Genomic DNA, 21,428 nt, shown 5'->3' with positions numbered 1-21,428 from the left:
GTATCCTTTGTTCCTTTGTACTTTCTTTAAAAAGACTTTCCAGATTGTCTTTTAGGGCAAATACCCTTGTAAGGGAGCTTTGTTGTTGTTGTTGTTTAGTCGTTTAGTCATGTCCGACTCTTCGTGACCCCATGGACCAGAGCACGCCAGGCTCTTCTATCTTCCACTGCCTCCTGCAGTTTAGTCAACCTCATGCTGGTAGCTTCGAAAACACTGTCCAACCATCTCGTCCTGTTGTCCCCTTCTCCTTGTGCCCTCCATCTTTCCCAACATCAGGGTCTTTTCCAGGGAGTCTTCTCTTCTCATGAGGTGGCCTTCTCATGAGGTGGCTAAAGTATTGGAGTCTCAGCTTCAGGTTCAAGAGAGCTTAGTGTGCATGTAAAATACACTACAATATCACAACAGTGCACTACAAGTTAGAATAAACAACCATGTCAAATGAATGAAGATGGTCATCTTGCAACCTGTTTCCAGACTGTTTAGGGCTTGAAAGATTAAAACCAGCATTTTGAACTTGGCCCAGAATTGCAGTGGCATCCATGAAATTGGTATAATGTTGATGTAACAAAAGCAAGCACCCAGAAGCTTGAAATGTGCCTAAAAATGGACCAGTCACCAATGTTGTAGTTTAAATACTGTCAGATATGCTTTCACCATTTAAGTCCAGGTAGCAATTGAGGGGGCTATAGACTGAACTAACAGCAGTTTCCAGACAATCTTCAAGGGCGGCTCCTTGGGCAGTGTACTAGAGGAGCCTAATTGGGACCTTAACCAAGCATGGATAACAGGACCCCACAAGCAGTATCCCATATTACACATGCAGATCACATCTCAGTTCTGTAGGCAGCAAAGTAAGATCTCATTGTCCAAGCATGATACTCTAGACCTCCTCTCCAAATCAACATGGGAAAGAAACTTATTTAGTAATAAGCAACACATAAAACCATACAGCATCCCCATCACACTGGGGGCAGAGTGGTATCACTCAGCCTCCTCTCCAAGTTGTCAAAGCTATTTTTAAAGGGAGCAAGGAACAAGAATATGAACACAACACAAAAAACATTAATTTTTAAAGGAGCCAGGAAGCTTCATATGCTCCTATTGTGGCTGCACAGAAAGAGGAAGGTGGATGGTGCTATGTTGAAGATGCAAGGAAGGAGACACCAGCAACCAGAACATCACCAGTGCCATAGCAACCAATGTCAAGTGACTCTGATTTACAGTGAAAGCAGAAGGTTACAGATTCCAAAGGTCCTGAGTTCAAGCTGCAATTGCAGCCATGACACAGAATACCAAGCAATGGCTGCATTGCATTGCAAAGCAGAGAAGTGCTCCAAGCAGACCAAGGGAACCACAAAATGCAAGGAACAAAAAGTGATTGTGTTAAATGCTAATTGTCAACACATCCAAGAAGACTCGAGCCAAGAAAGATGGGTATGTTTATTAAAATGTAACAACTATAGAATCTGTAATCAGAATTTTTCAACCAAATTAACCAAAATCAATGAGATACGTATGGATGCTGAGGTGGATAGGTGGGAGGAGGTTCTCCATCACTGCCATAACACTAGTACCATGGGGCATACAGAAGTCTCCTAGAACCACGTTTGGCAACCAGCTCTTTAGGTAAGAACCTTTCCAACAGAGCCCCCATTCCCCATCCCTGAAAGCTTATCCAGAAAGATACCATGCTTGATGGTCGCAAAGACAACCAAAAGCTTCAAGGCTGTTCTTGTGTCAAAATGAGAACTGAAAATTGATGGATCTAGATGGTAATCATCAGGAACACTGGTTGCATATGTATTATTGGCTTCCTATAGGCATCTGTTTGGCTACTGTGACGATGGAATGCTAGGACTTTACATAGGTCTTTGGTCTGATCCAGTAGAACTCTTCTTATGTTCATTAATCAGCAGATTCTCTAGATTAGAGCTTTGAAAAGTTGCTTGCTCTACAAGAAACCATGTTTTCTTTTATAGGTGCTTTGGCTTACAGTTTACATTTCCCACACACCAAGACTGAAAAAAAAAATTCTGATGATGCTCCAAAATTAGTGGGTTTTGACTCCTGTGTGTGTAGCACTTCATAGGTTCCTAGAGGACACCTTTTAATGGGCTCCCCTGCAACATAGCCCCATGAACTGTAAAATGATCTCTTGTCTAATCTGTCCTTCCATATATGGCAAAACAATAAAACACTAATAATGGCTTGCAGAGGCAATAAAGAGGCTCTAAATCCTTTAAACAAATGGTTACAATCTAATTGTCTCATCTGCTCATTGGCATTATAGCCTTCCATCAACAATATGCTGTTGAACTTGTGGACTCTCAGAGTCACAGCTAGGCTTTAAAGAGTGAAGATAACTTTTATTTGTTATGGGTGATAAAACTGGAGTCTCTACTGACTCTGACAATGCTGTGGATCCAGTCAGGCAGAACACAAATCGAAATAGTATCTGAAGGGCAAGGCGGTAGAAGCTTGACAAGTATAAAACTTATTGCAATGTAATTTTATTGCGTTTCAGAGAAAATTAGAAAATGAGGCACAAATATAGAGAAGGAAAAGAAAAAAGAAACTTGTTTGTCTGACATTTTGTAGCAAAAAATGGGGGAGAAAAAGAGGCTAATAACAATTAGCAAAGAAGAAGAACTGATAATAAATTATAATAGTAATAATAATAATGCATTCATTTATTAAATATAAAAAATATGTGAAACAATACAAGCAGAACATCATTATTATTGAAAGTACACATAATTGATGCAGTTGGTTAAAAATTATATTAGTTCAAAATAATTGTAGATGTATTGTAATTAGTATAATTAATGAAAAGGTGATTGGATAATACATATGATGTGATGGTTTCATAGAAAATCTGTTTCAAAATGTTGTAGATCCACCATAGCTAGAATGTGGCATGTCTTACAATACAATGTGCACCCCTACTTTCTACAATACCACATCACCAACATTACCCAGCCTTCATTAACAGCCATGAAGAATAAACACGCACATGCACACTTTCAATAACAATATTTACAGTGACATTAGATAGAAAAAATTAGAGAGCATTTCTGATGCCTGCCCCCCTCCCCAAGTTATCACATGCCAATGGCTGATTCTCATCAGCAGCATAGACATTAGAATTTGAGGTGGAAGCAAGCTACACCTCTAATCTTCTGTCCTCCTCTACTGAAAAACCAAGCGTAGCTCCCAAGAAGCACTGCCCCTGAGTCTACCCTCTCCCTTCCCCAGTGAAGCTGCAAATGGGATCTGGGGAGGGAGGCACAGCAATCAAATGGTGAGCTTAAATTCTAAATCCCTCAATGGAGATCAAGTTGTTACTCCTATTTCTTTCATGTCTGCAGCTAATCAGCTCATTTCAACAGCAGCTGTTTCTTTCAGGTTAGCTTTTTAAAAGCACTTTCCCTGAGCTTTAATGTAGCAGTGATCAACACATAAAGAGCCATTTTTAGCTTATTCTCTCTTAGGACCATTGAGTAAAATATCTTTTCAATGTCAGCAAATGAGTTTTGTCCATTTTTTCTTCCCTTGATGCTATTCAGTTGTAGTAAGTACAAAATCGCCTTAGATGCCTGACCGTTTCGGACTTGCAGATCTGTATATTTAGCCATGGTGGTCCATGCATTGCTAACCTCCAGAATGACAATTACAATGTGTGTATGTGGGGTAGAAGTTGAAGAGGGCTTGGGAACTGCTGGTGGCGAACTTTATAGCATGATTGAAAATGGATGTTGCAGTCCTTTAATTGGGGAGGGGTTTGTTGGGTGGGCAAGGAAAAGGAAGTGTATAACTGAAGAAGCATCTCCATCCCCATCATTCAACCTGGACACTGAGCTCCAGCTCCAAGGGTCTTCTGACAGTTCCCTCATTGTGAGAAGTGAAGTTGCAAAGGAACCAGGCAGAGGGCCTTCTTGGTAGTTGTCCCTGTTCTGTGGAATACCCTCCTGTCAGATGTCAAAGAGATAAAGAATCATAAGAATTTTCAGAGACATCTGGAGGCAGCCCTGTTTTGGGAAGCTTTTAATGTTTGATGTTTTGGTGTGTTTCTTTATCCTTCATGGGAAGCCACTCAGAGTGTCTGGGGCAACCCAGCCAGATTTGTGGGGTACAGAAATCATCAGTGTGGTGGGGCTATATGGCAATTTCTTGCTGGCTGCATCACACATACATCCAAGTGAAGTAGCAACCATGCCATTTCAGCTGGCCCAGCTACACATAAGAAACCAATAGAAACCAGAATTGTCAGATTTATTCATTCCCAGCAACAGTCCAGCACAAGGTGGTAGAGTAGGAAGGAAAACACTGACAGGTCCTGCAGGTTAACTTTATAAAAGAGCAACACAGAGAGAGCTGGGATCACTGGGTGCCTGCAGGACTTGTTCCATCTGCTCAAAGATGAGGGCCTTCTTGGAGCACAGCCTCCATTTTCTGTAGGCCACATATGACTACCATTTTAGGAGTAAAAATGGAGGCAGGTTTGAATTAGAAGGCTTGATGGAACAGGCGAAATGTGTATGCTGCAGAGAGGATAGATTGAAGGCCATTACAGGCAACATTTTCCAACTTTTTCTGCTCCTCACAGAAAGTCTTACTCTTACTCAGCCTCCCAGTTGTAAGCTCATATGCTAAGCCAACATTATTGGTTCTTCTCCAACTTCTGGTTAACCTCTGATAGTTTTATGGAACTCACCCTTTTTTGGGGAGATTTTCTTCACCTCTTCCTGAAAGCATTTTGCTCCTTCAGCTCTTTTGACCTCAAATCTCTGTGTTCAGCCTGCAGATTGATTGACCTCAAATCCCTGCTCCTAAGGTATTTTTAAAATTAGGCTTACTGTCCTTATATTAGGTCTCTAGTTTAAATTCAGCCCCCCGATCCACCCCATGGTCCTGATTGCCCATGGATCAGATCGATTCACCCTGTGCTGACTTGGGAACCACCTGCCCTTCATTAGATCAGTCTCTGAACAATGTAGGTGAGGGGTTTTTCAAACTCTATTTGCCACATACGATTGGGAGGGAGAAGGAAGAGATGCTACTCCTTCCTATGCTCCCTGACATTCTCAGAACATTCTGGGCCACCCAAACCATGATGGGCCTTGGGCTATCTCAGCCTCAATTGACCAAGACTTGTATCCCCCAAAATAAATTTGATTTAGTTCAGGACACAGCCAAATCCAATGCACAGCCCCATAATACACCTACTGAATTAGAACCCTTATTGAGCACTCTTCTCTGTCTCTGACTGCCTCTGTCTCTGTCTCTCTCTCTCTCTCTCTCTCTCTCTGTCTCTCTCTCTCTCTCTGTTCCTGCCAATAAAATGAGCTTGCTTTGCCACAAGCTTTCTGTGAAGTTTTTCATGCATTCAAACTTGCCTTTGTCAACATTCTATCACTGTTGCTTGCTTTTTGTGCAGCAAAAGCATTTGAAATGTGGGGTGGAATCTCAGCTAAATGAGGTCACAGACAACAACTAATCTCTCTCTCTCTCTCTCTCTCTCTCTCTCTCTCACACACACACACACACACACACACACACTATTATTCATAGGATTGTAAACATTTTAATCAGGAAAGAAAATTAGGCCATATCACGTATCTGACCAATTACAATTAGGATGGGAAAGTGTTACATACCCACTTTTACTTGATAAAGACAGATAAAATACTCTATCTAAACAAATAAATATGAGAGGGTGTGATGTGTTTCAGACTCAGTAATCAGAGGAAAATGCATCTAATAAATGCATTATGAATTATTCACTAAGTTTTCCAGTGGAAGATTAAAATAAATGTTTATATTTTTTGGAATAGAAACTTACAGCCACACCACTGGCATTATCTTTTCTATACCCACCCCTTTGAAGCTTGCCATCCATGTACAACAGGTAGAGGACTGGTGAGTAGGACTGAAATGCTGGCTCGATTCATGTTGTTGCTATGCCCAATGCCCCACCTTCTGCACATAGGGCCAAAGGTCTTAAAAAGGGGGACCTACACACATACAGAGCTGCATGTGCATTGATGGTCCATGTGTCAGGAACTCTTTTCAGTCCTTTGTCTTTGTGCATGTGGTGACTGAGGGTAGAGCTCATGGGCAGTCCTGTTCCCTTTCCTTTTACATATTCATTGTATGTAAGGGGGACTTACAGAGGCTATTGGTAAAATGATTTATTCCCTTTGCAAAGAGGACCTGAGCATGCTCTGTGTCCATGCATCAGCATTCCCGGTCTATAAATTATAAAGGCTTTCCTACCCAATCTCTTAACCCTTGAACTTGTTTAGAAATCCATCATTAAAAACATCATGTAGAGTGCTGTCAGCATAACTGGTAAAATAAGCCCTTTTAGTCTGATTGATTGAGGAAATAAAGATGTGTGGGTGTTGGCCAGTGATGGGGTTTGGTTAGTGCATTCACTCTTCCTCCCAGGATGAGGGATGGTTGCAAGTCATGCTACCTGAGCGTGACAGGTAGAATTTACCCTGCCAATGAGTTGCAACAGGTGGAGGAAGCTGCAAAGGGATAGTAACCTCAAGTGACCAGAGTGTGTGGAGAGAATGGGTAAATCAAGGAAGGAGAGATGGAAAAGAAAGGGGCAATAGGAGAAAATTTGGGGAGGCAGTGAGAAGGAAAAAATAGTCCACAAAGTAGGAAATTAAGACTGGGAAAAGCTGGGGATTGGAACAGCAAGAGATAACAAATGAACTTATCCAAGTAAGAAAGAGCAGGCAGACATAAGAAGGAAAGTAATATCCTACTTGTCTGACTGTCAACTCTCAGAAGCAGCTGGTGAGAAATAGTGGAGGCTGAAGGATGGAGCCTCTTCACCCCTGAAACACTACTACGTGGTAAAAATAGTGTGGAGGGCAAATTGAGTAGGGGGTTTGCTCAGCTATGGAGGAGAAATTAAAATCAGTTCACATCTGAAGGTGAACCTACCAAATTTACACTATCCAAAATGATATGCAAACTGAAACACATTTGTTCTTTGAAATTCACATTTCTCTGAAGTTTGCAATCCAGTTCTCCAGCCATAAATGTGTATAGTGGAGCAAGGTGTGCATAGAAATGCATATATTAATGACAATAACATGCAAATATACATTATATGAGGCCAAATTACTGTGCAAGTATATGTATATCAGCCAAAACTACATATATGCTGATAAATTTTCATGCAGACATTGTTGCTGGGGGGTGGGGGGGTGGGAACAAACCAGTATAAAGATGTGGGGAACCAAACACTGGAAAAATGTGTTATATAGCAACTGGCATATCTGCCCATGCCTAGCCAGGAAGGAAAGTGATGCCTACCTCCCTGGTGGGAGCTCCAAGGACTTGTAAGAGCGTTGTGTGACTGTTCCAATAACTTTTGTACATAACCAAAGACCCAGAGTTCTAATTCCCTCTACTAGTCAAGGACCAGGCAGTATTCCCAGAGGATGCGGCTGGAAACATCTCACTGTAACTGATAAATTGATAGAAATGCAGGAACAGTAGTCTACAGAACATGTCCTGTTCACTAGAGCACAAAGGAAAACAAACTGCTTAAATCTTCCCCCCTTTCCCTTGAGTATCTGGAAATGATTTCTGAAGAGCCATGGGCAGTGGACACTTGCTGCAACTGCTAGCAGTAAGTCATTGGTGTGCAGTAACGTATGTCTCTCTTGCTTCAGGAGACTTTGGGATGCAGTGGCTTGTGTCTGAGGTGCCATTGCCAGAGCCGATTACAGTGGGTTATTTATTTCTATTTAAAACTACTTACATATGCTGTGCACCATGTCTAGTTAAGTGGCAGCAAATTATGAATTCTCCAGAAAGAAAACAAGGTGCTTTGACACATTCAAGCCTTTTTCAACACTGCATGACCTGGGAACTTGCAGCTTCCTGGAATATGGCTCCCCTACCTCTTCCTTTCTGATAGAAGAGATGTGTAATGAATGTGTCAAACAATCCCAAAGAGAACCCCCACAAAAGGACAGAAAGGCTCCCTGATGCCTAGACCAGTAGAATAATTGGCTGGGGATTCTCTCTGTTCCTCCACACAGTGTCAATGAGTAGGCATTTTGATCGACTATTTGTTTACTGAAGACAGATTGGTTTCAACAGACAAGCATCACCAGCCAATGCACAGAACTGGGAAATGATTCCTTTCTGAAGCCTCAAATAAAATGAAGACTGTGGACGTGAGGAATCCGGGCTAGAAATATTCTTTGTTTGTTTTCTGGACATTTGTCTAGGAAGGGACAGAAACCGGGGCAGGGGGGGGAGAGAATAGAATTATAAAATGTTATGTTTTGTTTTACTTGGTCAATGTGACCTATAATTAATATAATAAAGGGAAAATTTGTGAAGGGGAAGTTAGATCGACCTTAAAAAAAAAAGAAATTAATGATTATAAGAGAATTGGATAGTTGAATACAGATAAACAAAAGATTTTAATTTTTAAAAGCAATGTGAATATCTTTAAGAGGTTAGGTAAGAACTTGCTGAATTAATTTTGGAATTGGGATGTAAGAGGAGGGGGTGGGGGGAAGTCAATGAAAGTGGGTAAAGAAACTTAGGGTATGTAATTGTATTTGTGTGTTTGTTTGTCTTTGTCTTGGTGTGTGTGTCTGTTGTTATAAAATGTAAAAACCCAATAAAAATTATTTTAAAAAAAAAAAACAAATAAAATGAAGACTGTATTTAGTCAGGACATCTGCTTGTGCTTTTCCTCTAATCCAAGGTGTGGGGCCAAAAAACAATGGGAAATGGTGGGCATATTTCACAGGACCATTAGGCATAGAGTGGCTACTGGCAACTGGAACAGTTGCACGCATTTGCTTCATGCTTGTGAGTCACAGACGTCCAAGAGATACCATGCATGCCATTACCAAAATATTTCACATTTTTACTACACTTCTTCCTTCTAAAAGCTCAGAGTGGTGCACGATAAGGGCAATATCATTTTCCTCACAATAATCCTGGGAGGAGTCAGACTGAGATAGGCTGGCCCTGCTCCTCGTCTCCTAGTTGTGCAGCTAGCTCCCAGAGAATTGAGTAACATCTGAACATTCTTAGCGTTGGAAGCTGACAAAAGAGTAAGTTGTCTGACAAAAAAGTATCTTTCCATTGGGGTGATGCTGGTGATACTTTTAGAAACTTCAAATGATTCTATAGAAGTTTACTGCTTGCTCCCAATCTGATTATGGGCTTTCAGTTTATTCTTACTCCAAAAGCCTTTTCTGTTGCAGTCATGTGACCTCAATGATAGGAATGCTAAGCCTATGGCTGAAATTGCCCTGGCGAACATTCTGTACAATAATTCCATGAAGAGTCTGCAAACAATTTATGAGCTGCATATGTTTGCATAAAACATTCAGTAAACAATTCAAATACCAAATAGTTTTCCAAAGGTCTAAAGCTGTTCACAGAATTCATGAACAGACAACAGGCTAAATTCATTCCACTGAATGGGGTTTGCAAATGGAATGCCTGACAGTCGGAAATTGTATCAGGACTCTGCTGCTAAGGCATATTAAAAGAGGGAGGGGCAGGAAAAGAATGAAACAAAAGGAGAAATATAGCAAGATCATTAGAATGAGTGGCAAAAGCTGCAATGGAGGGCCAAAACTAGACAAAATGCTGAGCCAGGACATTTTGCTGCTAGAAGGGGACACCAAACGTAGTCTCCCCTGTGTTAGGGCAAATATTTTGTGACTCCTTACTGTACCATTCATATTCCTTTTCCTGCCTATCTTAGGCACTGTGGCCAGTTTCAGCCCTCCTAGACAAGCTGCTGCAGAAAAGTGATTGGATGCCCCCCCTCTCCCTCCCTCACACAGCTGTAGGGCTTGGGGACTATGACCCTGGGGCCATAATCTTCTCCCAGTACCATTTCCCCTGATGTAACCCCACAGCAAAAGTTTCTATTTGCCCTGCTGGTCAATATATATATGTTTAGGGAAGCTTTTTATGTTTGACAGACTACTGTATTTTAATATTTTGTTCGAAGCCGCCCAGACTATATATATATAGTCATATAGGGAGAGATATTCACATTGCATTTATGCTCCATCATAACTCAGAACAGGGCTTTCAGTATGCCTGCCTCTGCTTGGTGTACCAACATCCCTTTAAGGATATGATAGGCACCTAATGCCTGCACTTCCCAAAAAGTGCTGTGGTCATTTTTATTCCAACAAGCTTTTTCAGATGGCTAACCGGATTTCTGTATTGAGTCTCCATTTTGTATTCTTTCAGATATAATCTTCTGTAAAGAATTAGGAATGAATGAACCAGCCTATTTTCTGAGCTTTGCAAATTTCACATGTGTTCTATCATTTGCCCATTTTGTATTATTTTTAGATTCTTCATCTGGTACGTTTGTGCTGTTTTAACCTGTTTTTTAGTTGTTTTATTTTATTTTGTACAGCACCTAAATATATGTAGAAGGCAAACCACCACCACTACCACCACCAGGAAAACTGTGTGCAATGGCCCATTCAATTCTGCCTCCTTTCCCCAGCTTTCAAGCTTTTTCAAAAAAAGAGAAAAAAAAGGGGGGGAACCCAACACAAAAAACAGATATGGAAATCCTTGGCGCTTACGCATATCTGAAAATGGGGAATATTGCTTACCTCTAAATGGGCACTAATATGGTTCTCTAAATGCCTGTGTTTCAAATTATCAGTAGTTGATTTCCTGGAAAGTATGGACTGAATATTAATCTTTAAATCATTCAGAGGCACATCAGTTTAAAAATGACATGACCAGAAACAAGTTAATGCAATTAGCCTTGGATGTAGCTTCCCCTAACAACTTTCTTAAGGACAACTAAAGAAAACCCAGTCTCAAAAAGTCTTATTCTAGAGAATAAATGAACTTGACAATCCTCAGTGCAGTTAGGCATGCTCAAGCCAACTTATTTTAATAGGCTCAAATGTGTCTATGTTGGATTGCATACGATGTGTGTTTGCCATTTCCAATTATTTCTTTTTGGCAAGTGCAGATGCCCTGGTCCAGAATTTTCTTATGGGTGGGGAGTGTCAATATTCCCATTGTCCAGTGAGCTGTGCTGGCTAACACACCAGGAGTTGGATGATCCAATTTCAAATCCCCATTGAGCTGTAAAGCTTTCTGGGCCATTCATTCCCTCAGCCTAATCTGCCTCACAGGGTTGTTGTAGGAATAAAAGTGAAGGCCTTTGAATTCCTTGGAGGAAAGGTTGAGCATAAATGAATTAATAAATTACAGATTTATTTCAGTGGAGGCACCCAATTTCCATTTCCTTATCCAACAGTGAATATATATGTGACTACGGAGCAGTTTGCTAAGCCCCGGGTATGGAACCTGAGGCCTAGAGACCAAACACAGCCTCTCTAGTAGTCTGAACTCTCCCCAGGCCATGTCTCCTCCTCTCCTTAGGTCAAGCCCCTCATTGAGCTCCTCCTAGCATTTCACCTGGCTGGAAGGTGTCACTGGAATCTGATAACACTAGTCTTAATGGAGGATAGAGATGGGTGTGCAAGTGTGTTTTGAAACTAGCCTGTGGTACAAAAGTAGTGTTAGCACTCCACCCACCATTGGCATGTGGCCTTCAGAAGTTGCCTAGAAGAGAATGTGGCTGAAAATGGCACCACACCCCTGCTCAAAGCCAGTGTCTGCTTTTGATCTAAATTAATTTCCGCTATTGTTCCCCTACGCCCAAACAGCTTCTCCCTCACAATTACCCCCAGTCAACGGTTTTGCTTTGCCTTTCCTGTTCTCTGCTTTCTTTCTCTCTTCCCTGTTTTCATTTACTTAACCTGACTCAGTTAAGAATAAAATAAGAAATACCAACCTTTTCTCTACAGGCCTCTTATTGTTAGCGTTCAATTATTGAAAAAAAATTAAATTATTCTGAACATTAAAATGCAGAAGCATGGAGGAAGCTTTCCCCCCTAAACCCCAAACATTGCTGCCTGTCATTCCCTTCACTAGCAATAGTGGTTGTGGTCTAAAAGTCCCCATAAAGGCATTTATCAAGGCAGCTGAGCCATAATTTTATCAGCTCCCCTGCCTCTTCCCCAGTGCAATAACAGTATGGCTTCTGTGCTCACTTAGCACTGGCAAAGTGACAAAATAATGAGAGAAGATAGCTAGACTTTTGTTTCATTTGTTTTATAGAAGGCTGAAGCTCTGTAATGCAGGACTGTTGGGTAAGTAATTTGGCCTGGTATCGCAAAGGCTGAAGACTGTCAAATGGCTCTGGGAACAAAGCCATCCGATCTGATGCCATTGAACGAATGGTCACAGTACAACTATTAAATCTTTGGTTTTTCACACAAACAGATAGTCCTAACCCTTTTCAACAATCCAGCTAATTAGGGAGGGAGTTAACAAAGGCAGTGTGTGTATATAATATATGTATATGTATATATATTTCCTCGCACAGATTGAGTTAAGAGCTTGCAGCTATGAAGTTCCGGCATCCAAATCAGCTGCCAGGATTGGAATTTGGTTAAGTTCCCTATCCCCCATAACAAAGCCTGGCTCATAGACTGCATCTCATACCAGAAAAAGGCCAGTGGCTGAATTTATTTGGGCACAACTGTCTGTTTTCATATCTTGATTCTTCCCTTGCTTTGGAACCTGGGCCAACAATGTTAGAGGAAAGCGTGCCCTTTCAAGAATTAAGGGTATGTGTGCATGTGTGTGTGTGTGTGCAGTGGGGAGACAGGGTTCCTCTGCAAGAAGAAGAAAGACAGGATATTTGTTCCAAGCATTTTTGACAGTAAGAATGATGGAGAGAGGATGGTATTTTGCAGGGCAGCCTCCTGTGTGTGAGCTGGACTAGCCTGAGCAGAATAACTACAATCACAGGAGTGAAATTGCATGTGTCAGTGTCCTAAGGAGAGAAAAACAAACAGGGTTTATAATAGGTCTATCTGCCGTAATTCAGCTGTTGCATTTGAGGCCAGGTGACAACTTCTACAGCCCACACAGTAGGGACTTGCTTGTACAATAGCATTGGGAGTGCAGAAAATCCAGAATGTGTATGATACCATGTGGAGACTCTCTGGGGTTACCATGAAAGGGGTGTGACAAAATTACTGAGTTGACTTCATGATTTTGTTGGCTTGTAACATTCCACCAGAATGCTGGCATGTAACATTCTAGCAACAAACATTCAGAAACAAAGGACCTGTTTCCTCTGAATGCATTGATACTTGAAAGCTTCTGCTATTTCATGATTTGGGGAAAAGGTCAAGAGACGAACTGGAAAACTTGAAACAATTATTCATGGTCTTGGGGACCAGTTGGCTAGAGAAGTATGCATCCATTTTGGTATAAATGGCAGAATCAATTATCATGGGTCACACTAGAAATCAGGAAGCAGAAGAAACATACATAGTAAATATGGCTCATGCTCTAGTTCACCCCACATCTAGCTCCTCACAGTTTGCCTTATATCTCTCTTTCTTTAAGTGTTCAACACTTGCTTGATTTTTTTTAAAATGAGATATTTGAATCTGAGCCAGTGAATGACCTAAACAGGTTCTGATACAATCCAGCCAACTGGTCATATGGCAACTTCATCTTAGCAACATAGCATCAAATTTTAAGTGCTGGATCTCCATCTGGGAGAAAGACGCTAAGCTTTGTAAAGCAAGAGAATACATCTATATGTATGAAGTGTCCTTTCTCATCCATTGGACACCAGAGGGACAGTTTCTAAATCGTAGCCTATAGCAAACCATAGAGTCATCAGGCATGTTACCTTCAAAACAATGGCTCAGGATCTATATGTATATGTATATGTATATGTATATGTATATGTATATGTATATGTATATGTATATGTATATGTATATGTATATGTATATGTATATGTATATGTATACATATACGTATATGTCTATTATGCTGATAAAAACATGACTTCTCTAACACAGCAATGTAAGTTCAGTAGTAGGAGAGCAAACACACAGACACACGCACACACATTCTGACATAAGTTTGCATGCCCCAAAATAGTCATTACTGAGTGGGATTGAAAAGCTCATATCAGCTCAAACCAGATGGTTTTCCATCTTTTATTCCAATGATTTTATTCCCATGATTACTTTGAATTCCTTTTGCCTCAAGGACATCTTAATGGTTGCCAACATGTTGCTCCCAGTAACTTTACTCAGCATTTCACACAGCATCTGTGTGAAGCTATTTTTTAAGGAAAGAGGGGAAATTATCATTAAGGCAGAGGGAATATGTAACAAAAGGTGATGGCAGCTCTACAATGTCTCAGTTCCACTATTTCGAATCTATTTTGCCTTCTGATGTATGATCAGAAAATGACTAAGTTTGGAAACTTTAAGTTTCTTGTGAGAGTCTATATATATTTCAAACTTTAGCAATGGATAACTACAAGTGAACGCAAAGGACACACACACACACACACAGTGGGGGACCCCAATTCATGTTGAGGAAAGTGGGAACTCCAATCCATGGACACTGCATTCTTGTATTGAGACAAATACCTGAACATATCTGTTTTGTCAATATGTCACCATATATTGTATGTGGCCTGCTGATTGGCTGAGGAGTGCAAGCAGTGGGAGAAACAGTGGCAGCTGCAAACAGTGGCAAACAGCCTTAAAAATAGGATTAAAGGAGTTTGGGGAGTATGATCACCCTCCTCCCCCTCTACTTTTAAGTCAAGAGGTGAACTGGAACTACACCCTGGAGCTAAGCTTTAGTTCTTTGGAAACTACTAGTTCATGGTACTGGATGATTTATGTTGGTAGATCTGGGGAGGTTTACTTTCTACAGAATATGAGTTTTCCAATTAAGCACTAAGCTGCTGTTTGCAAAAGGGATTTCTGTGGGGTTGCCAAGTCCTGGAATCAAAAATTAAACCAAATCTCAACCCACTACAAGATTTTAGGGCCATCTGGCTTGTAGCACAGAAATGATCCTCGACCTATAAAGTTTACGCTCTTAAGCAATCACTGACACTACAGTTATAAACCTTTCAAACATGTGTACCATATTCACCCATCCATGCATTTAAAATATTAGCTGGTCTTATCCTATCCTCCTGTAAAACTTTTTAGCAAAGAATATAGGGCACATTTTTTTGCTCTATAATTTAATTGTACTAGAAATGGGGGCAGGGTGTCATGAAGCATATCTCAGCATATTCATACATATATGTTCATATGTAGTGGACACTGTATTATAAGACTCATATTTAGGGAAAGAAAATAGCAATATTCACTACATGGTAAAACATTGTTTCACACTCATTATGTACTCCAGCCTCCAATGCCTTGGGTGATATCTTCAGAGAAGAAAAGGTTAAGGAGCCTTGGGACTGCCACAAGGGATGCCACAACTATTATTTAGACTGCAGTGTGAGAGACGGGGTAACCAAATTTTAGCATTTCACAGGGTGCTGCCGAAATTTGAGACCCCAAGGTCTACCACTAATGCAGATGTGGCAGAGCACATGTTTTTCATGCTAAAGTTTCCAGGTTCAATCCCTGATATCTCCAGGTAGGGCTAGGAGATATCTGCAGACTGAAAACCCAGAGAACAACTGCTGGTCATTGTAGACAATGCTAGTTCCACTCTAAGGAGCGGGCAAATTTGCCCCACCCAAATCCAGAGGAAGTATCAAGAGACTTCGTCCCTTAGGAAATAGTAGAATTCCAGGCAGTGCACAGTAGATGAAAAATGGGGAGCCTCAAAAGCCAATCAAGGGTGCCTACTCCTACTCAGCCCCTCCCAAAGGTAAACTAGTATGACTCGCACTGCTAATGGTGAGAGGGCAAGCACTGAAAGGGAAGAGGAAGAAGGTCAAAGTGAGAGGGAGAAGTCTTAAATAGCTAGCTACCTGCCCCTTTGTGAATGGCCCAAAGGACTCATAATGTCTTCATTTCCTTCACTTCCTTAGAGATTTCTGTATTTATTCATGTACTCATATTGTTGTCTTTCTGATAGGTATTTAGTATGGGCAGATGATGGAACTTAAGAATGTCAAGAGTAGGCATCCTGGCACATTGTTGGGTATTTAAATACCTTCCATTGTCTTTGGCTTGGTGGACTCTTTTTGGGAGGGCATCTTTTTGGACCTGATGTGCATCTTTCAATGATAGACAGCAGGACCAGGTTGCACATGTAGGATTACCAGTACCCATTAGCAATATTCAAAACCCTGAAAGAGCAGTCCTCTCTTCACGTGACACAACATAGTATAATATGTTGCCTTATACTGTGTCCGGCCAGTGGTCCATCTAACTCAGGATTGTCTATGTTCACTGGCAGTGGTTCTCTGTAGTTTCAGGAAGGGTTGTCTCCCAACCCTGCCTGGATACACCAGGGATTGAACCTGAGACCTTCTGCATGCAAAGCAGATACTATTACTCTACTACTGAACTATGGCCCACCTCACATAACAGCACCCCACAACATTATTAGTTGCCCCCAAAAATGTTGTTTTTATCTTGCAGCACATCCAAAGTGGAAATAATTTCCTCTCCTCAGAGATGGGCCAAGTGGTTAATTAACGAAACTAGGCAGCCAATAATGATGTCGTCCAATTACAGATCTATTAGGAAGGCTGCATAGAGTTGAGGGAAGAAAACACAAGCTCTGTGCTGATGCTTGATCTGTCTTCCAATGCACAACATGGTGATGCATATTGCTTGTGCCCACTGGGTCATCCCCCTAAGCACCCCAACTATATCTTCAGGCTCCCATCTGCACAGGTTTCTACACCGCATACACTGAAATGCATGTGGGCTCAGGTCATGCAGCCTGTAACCTATATTACTGTACAAATCCAGGTACCAATAGCATGATCACAGCCTTTCCATACTGGGATGCATACAGACATGACCTTGATGCATGGATATTGGGAGTGGAACTAGCAGGCACACTACCAATCAGCAATCTCCCCCCCCCCAATTGATATACAAATCTGTACACCTTTCAACCACCTGCAAATTGTTAGTCATTCAGTATTATCAAGGGGGAAAAATTGAATCTTCCCTCAGAGACAAAGGTGGTAGCAAATTATTTTTTATGTATTATATGGGATAAAAGCAGGCACCTTGAGAGCATTTATTTCAGTATGTGGTTTAGGTAAGCTTGTTTTGCATGTGTTTTTTGTGCATTAACATCTTCCTAGGAATGCTTGATAAATATCAAAGCTCAACATCTAATACCCAGTGTTTTCTCAATGAGATACACAATCTCTAGCAGACAGATATTTTCAATACATTGTTTATGTGCTGCATTTCAAAGGGCTTCTTCTCCTGAGATTTCTAAACATGAATAATATAAAGTATAACCTAATTCCCCCCCCCCCCTCAGAAAAAAAGTAATCAAGCAAGGGCTGTAGTGAAACAGGAGTGATGCTCTGGCATTTTGCCTGAAGTTATTTATTTGTTTCCATGCTGCAGAAGTACTTTTCTTTGTCTGTTCTCATTCCCCGCTTCCCTAAGACTTTCCATTCTTTTCCTCCTTTTTGTCTCATTTTCAAATACTGAATCATGATCAAATGGAAGTCCTGCTTACTTCTTTCCAATTCTTCTCCTTCTCTGACTGGCACTTCCTTGTTGACTGAGTGCTTCTATTGTTTCCTTCCTTCAAGTTTGTAACCTCCACTATTATCTTCCATTCTTTTCTTTTCTTTCCCCACATATCCACTCAATTCTTTATCTTGTCACTTTTATCTTGGTTTTGTCTATGAACTGTGCCCCGTTCTTTCTTTAGATCCAGTTAAAATGTGTATCACACAAAGTGGGCTTGACTCCACAAAAACTTGTGCCATAATAAATTTGTTGGTCTTTAAGGTGCCACAAGACTCTTTGATGGTTTTTGCTACAGGAAACTAACCCGGTTCCCCCTCTGGACATTGAAACTCTTGATCTCTCTTTCCTTATTGCTCACATTGATGATTGCAGCACACCTTTGCTCACACTTCCTTCTTGTTTGCTCAAACCTCTCTTGCATGTCTTATTTCTTCAGCTCACCTAATCTGTTCTCTCCTTGTCCGCTTTCAGCATTGGCTACCTACCTCTATTTATTCTATTTAGCCACCTATGATAGGGGTTGCCAACACACAGTTCACAGGAACAAGAGGACAGTGGTACCTTGGGTTACATACGCTTCAAGTTACATCTGCTTTAGGTTACAGACTCCGCTAACCCAGAAATACTACCTTGGGTTAAGAACTTTGCTTCAGGATGAGAACAGAAATTGTGCTCTGGCAGAGCGGCAGCAGCAGGAGGCCCCATTAGCTAAAGTGGTTCTTCAGGTTAAGAACGGATCTCTGGAACGATTTAAGTACTTAACCCGAGGTACCACTGTACCCATCAGTACCTCCTATGGGACGCATGAAAGTTATCAGTAAACATCTCAAAAATCCACAATGCACAAGAAACGGTGTGTTTTTCCTGTCCGAGTCTTGTTTGCATCAGCTCAGCTTTTCCTACACTGACCAAAACCATATGAACATGTCCACATTCCATTGGATTCCAGGATTCCTTCTTGGCATCTACCTACCATCTTCTATTGATGTACATTTAAATGACTAATAAACTTGTAGCAGCACAAAAATTGCTACGAAGCCTATGAACTATTACACTGTATGATCCAGGGCTGGTTCACCCATGAGGTGTGCTGAAGCAGTTACCTTGGGTATGGAATCCCACGGGACAGGACCCATATGGGCGCCTCCCCTGCATCTGCCATCACCTGGGTCATGTGACTGCTTCAGTAGCTTCTTCTGGTGAGATCTTGCCAGAATAAGCCATCGCAGCCACACAACCCTGAAAAGCAAGGCTTTTTCTGAGGGGGGAGCATGGAAGAAGCACTTTCTCATTTCACCTCAGGCAGCAAAATGGCATGGACCACTCCAAACTGTAACACAGACATCTACAAATCATCTATAACAATTTTTTCTCTCTTTGTTCATAGTTCTTTGAATCCAGCTCATCAACTTGGATCACAGTCTGCAGTAGAAGAACAATTGTGTAATCAGGCCTGCTGTCCTTTGCATTGCCCCACCCAGTGATTTTTTTTTCTAAAAAAATGTTTAGGGGTACTCTCATTTTGACTCAAGAAAATCACCATTTTATAGTTCAAATCAGGAAAAATAAATACAGTAAATGGACAAAAGTACAAAGAGTCACAAAATGTTGAGGGGTATGTGTACCCCTGCATACCCCCAGAAAAAAGCACTAGTCCCACCCCTTTATCTGCCTAGTCGTGCCCCGAGCTCTGATTCTTATCACAGCTGGATGCAACAGTTATCAAATCCTTTACAAGTAAGGAAAAGTCTTAGTTTGAAATCCAATAGAATTGGAATCTGTTTCAAGAATTGTACTAGTTAATCTAGCTGCTAGTCTTGCTCATGGGCATAACTTCATCTCTTTACTCAGCAGCAAAACCTATGTCATGTTCCCGAACCCTCAGTAAAGCCATACATATATAGTGACATTTAGTCAAAAAAAGGTTTCCTCACATAGCTATATGAGTCCGTTTCATTATCTCTCTTCTCCTAACCTGTTCTGAAGTCAAGAAATGTTAAGTTTTGCCCTTTCACCATAGGTCAGCTGTGTGGGCAGACCAGAGCTTTGTGGAATCAATCACAGAACATATCAGTCCAAGCACTGAACAAACACCCACACAATGTGGACAACGTCTACATTTACTGCCAGGCAGGAGGCCATAGGAACACATAAGCGTGACAGCAGGAGGCACCAACCACATAATTTCTAGTGGCGTAAGGACAGCTTAGTGTCTATTTGCATATACCTTTCTTCTCAGGGCTTCTATCTTTCTTAGCTGCAATTATCCTAGCTTTTGGCATGGAATCTATATACAGTATGAGGACAAGAAACCAGATTTTCCTGCTGTTTTGTCATTTCTGTGTTTGTTTTGTTTTTCAATTATTTTTATAGTCCTTATTTATTTTTCTGTAATCTACAATGGAATGCATTTTGGGGTGAAAAAAGAATAGAGATGTTTATATTACTATAATTATCATAATCAACATTTACTTATTTTTAAAAAACATATTATTCATTATTACATTCAAATCCTACCTCTGCTCCAAGGAGTTTAAAGTGGCATGCTCTTCTCCATTTTATCTTTACAATGATCCCATGAGGTGGCTTAGGCTGAGATAGAGACTTGCCCAAGGTCACCCAGGGGACTTCATGGCTGGGTAGGGATTTGAGCCCTGGTCTTCTGAATCCTAATCCAACCCTCTAACCACTTACCACTGCACTTCATCATCATATGATATCAGGGTAAGTCACCATAATAAATGGCATCATAACAAAGAATCACACAGAACTTTAAAACAGCCATGGTACTCAAACCAGTACACATGTTATCCTTCACCCTTGCCCAATGCAGACAACATGTCTCTGAATAACCACACCCAAAAAGGCTGGAGGAAGAGGAAAGTTTTTAGTTGGCACTAGAAATGAATCAGTGTTGGAGCCACCAGCTGTACTTAAAAGGGAAGGATGTTTCATAGCCAAGAAGCTACTACCAAGAAGGCCCTATCTTGAGTCCCAACAAAATGAGCTTCATTGAGTGATAATGTAAGTAACACAGCCTCCTCAACAGATCTTAAATCACAGGCAGGATGAGATTAAGACATACCATTTGTAGCACTATATCTGCTGTCATCCTTCCCTTATATTTTCTGCATGCTTCCACATGACGTTGCTGCCATCCCATTGTTATTCTGGAATATTGCAGTCATCTAACCACTTTTTCTTCTGTCACCAAAAGTCTGACACTTGTGAAAGATCCAGAATGGTTCTGTGCAATTTTCCATTATTCATTTGTTCCGCCAAACTGCTACAAAATGCCTCAGACCTATGTGTTGACCACATTCGCAGAACAGAAGAAATGAAATGTTGATGGGAGCTGGAGTTCAACAACATCTAAGGAGGTCACAGGTTGCTCTGTCCTGGTCAATAGGAAATATATTTTGTGTCGTGGATGGTGATTGTTACTGTTTTCATTCTCCTTTACTTTTCAAGTAAAAATAGGTGTCAGCCACAACATTATGCAAGTGTGTTATGGTTATATGTGAAGGCCGTGTTCCTTTTCTGTTCATTTGCATAGTCGTTTCAGTAATTTTTCTGTGTCTAAATGATTTCCTTTTCAGCACTTTCCTCCCTGTGCTTTCACTTGAAATAGCTGAAAATTAATGAACAGCAGCTCAGTCTTTGCTCTCATTAACTTGTTCAAAATATTCCCTCAGAAATGATTGTTCTTCCATTACTAGGAATTGTGAAACCTCAAGAGGAAGAGGATTAGAACCAGACTTGGATATCCTTCTCTTGGACTTCTTATGCTGTGCGAACATAAAGCTGCTCATGCAAGAAATATTTTCCTTCTGATCCTCCCCACTG

Source organism: Podarcis erhardii, assembly GCF_964252035.2.
Source record: "Podarcis erhardii genome assembly, chromosome: 8".
Taxonomy (NCBI): domain Eukaryota; kingdom Metazoa; phylum Chordata; class Lepidosauria; order Squamata; family Lacertidae; genus Podarcis; species Podarcis erhardii.
Note: the sequence above shows the minus strand (reverse complement) of the source record.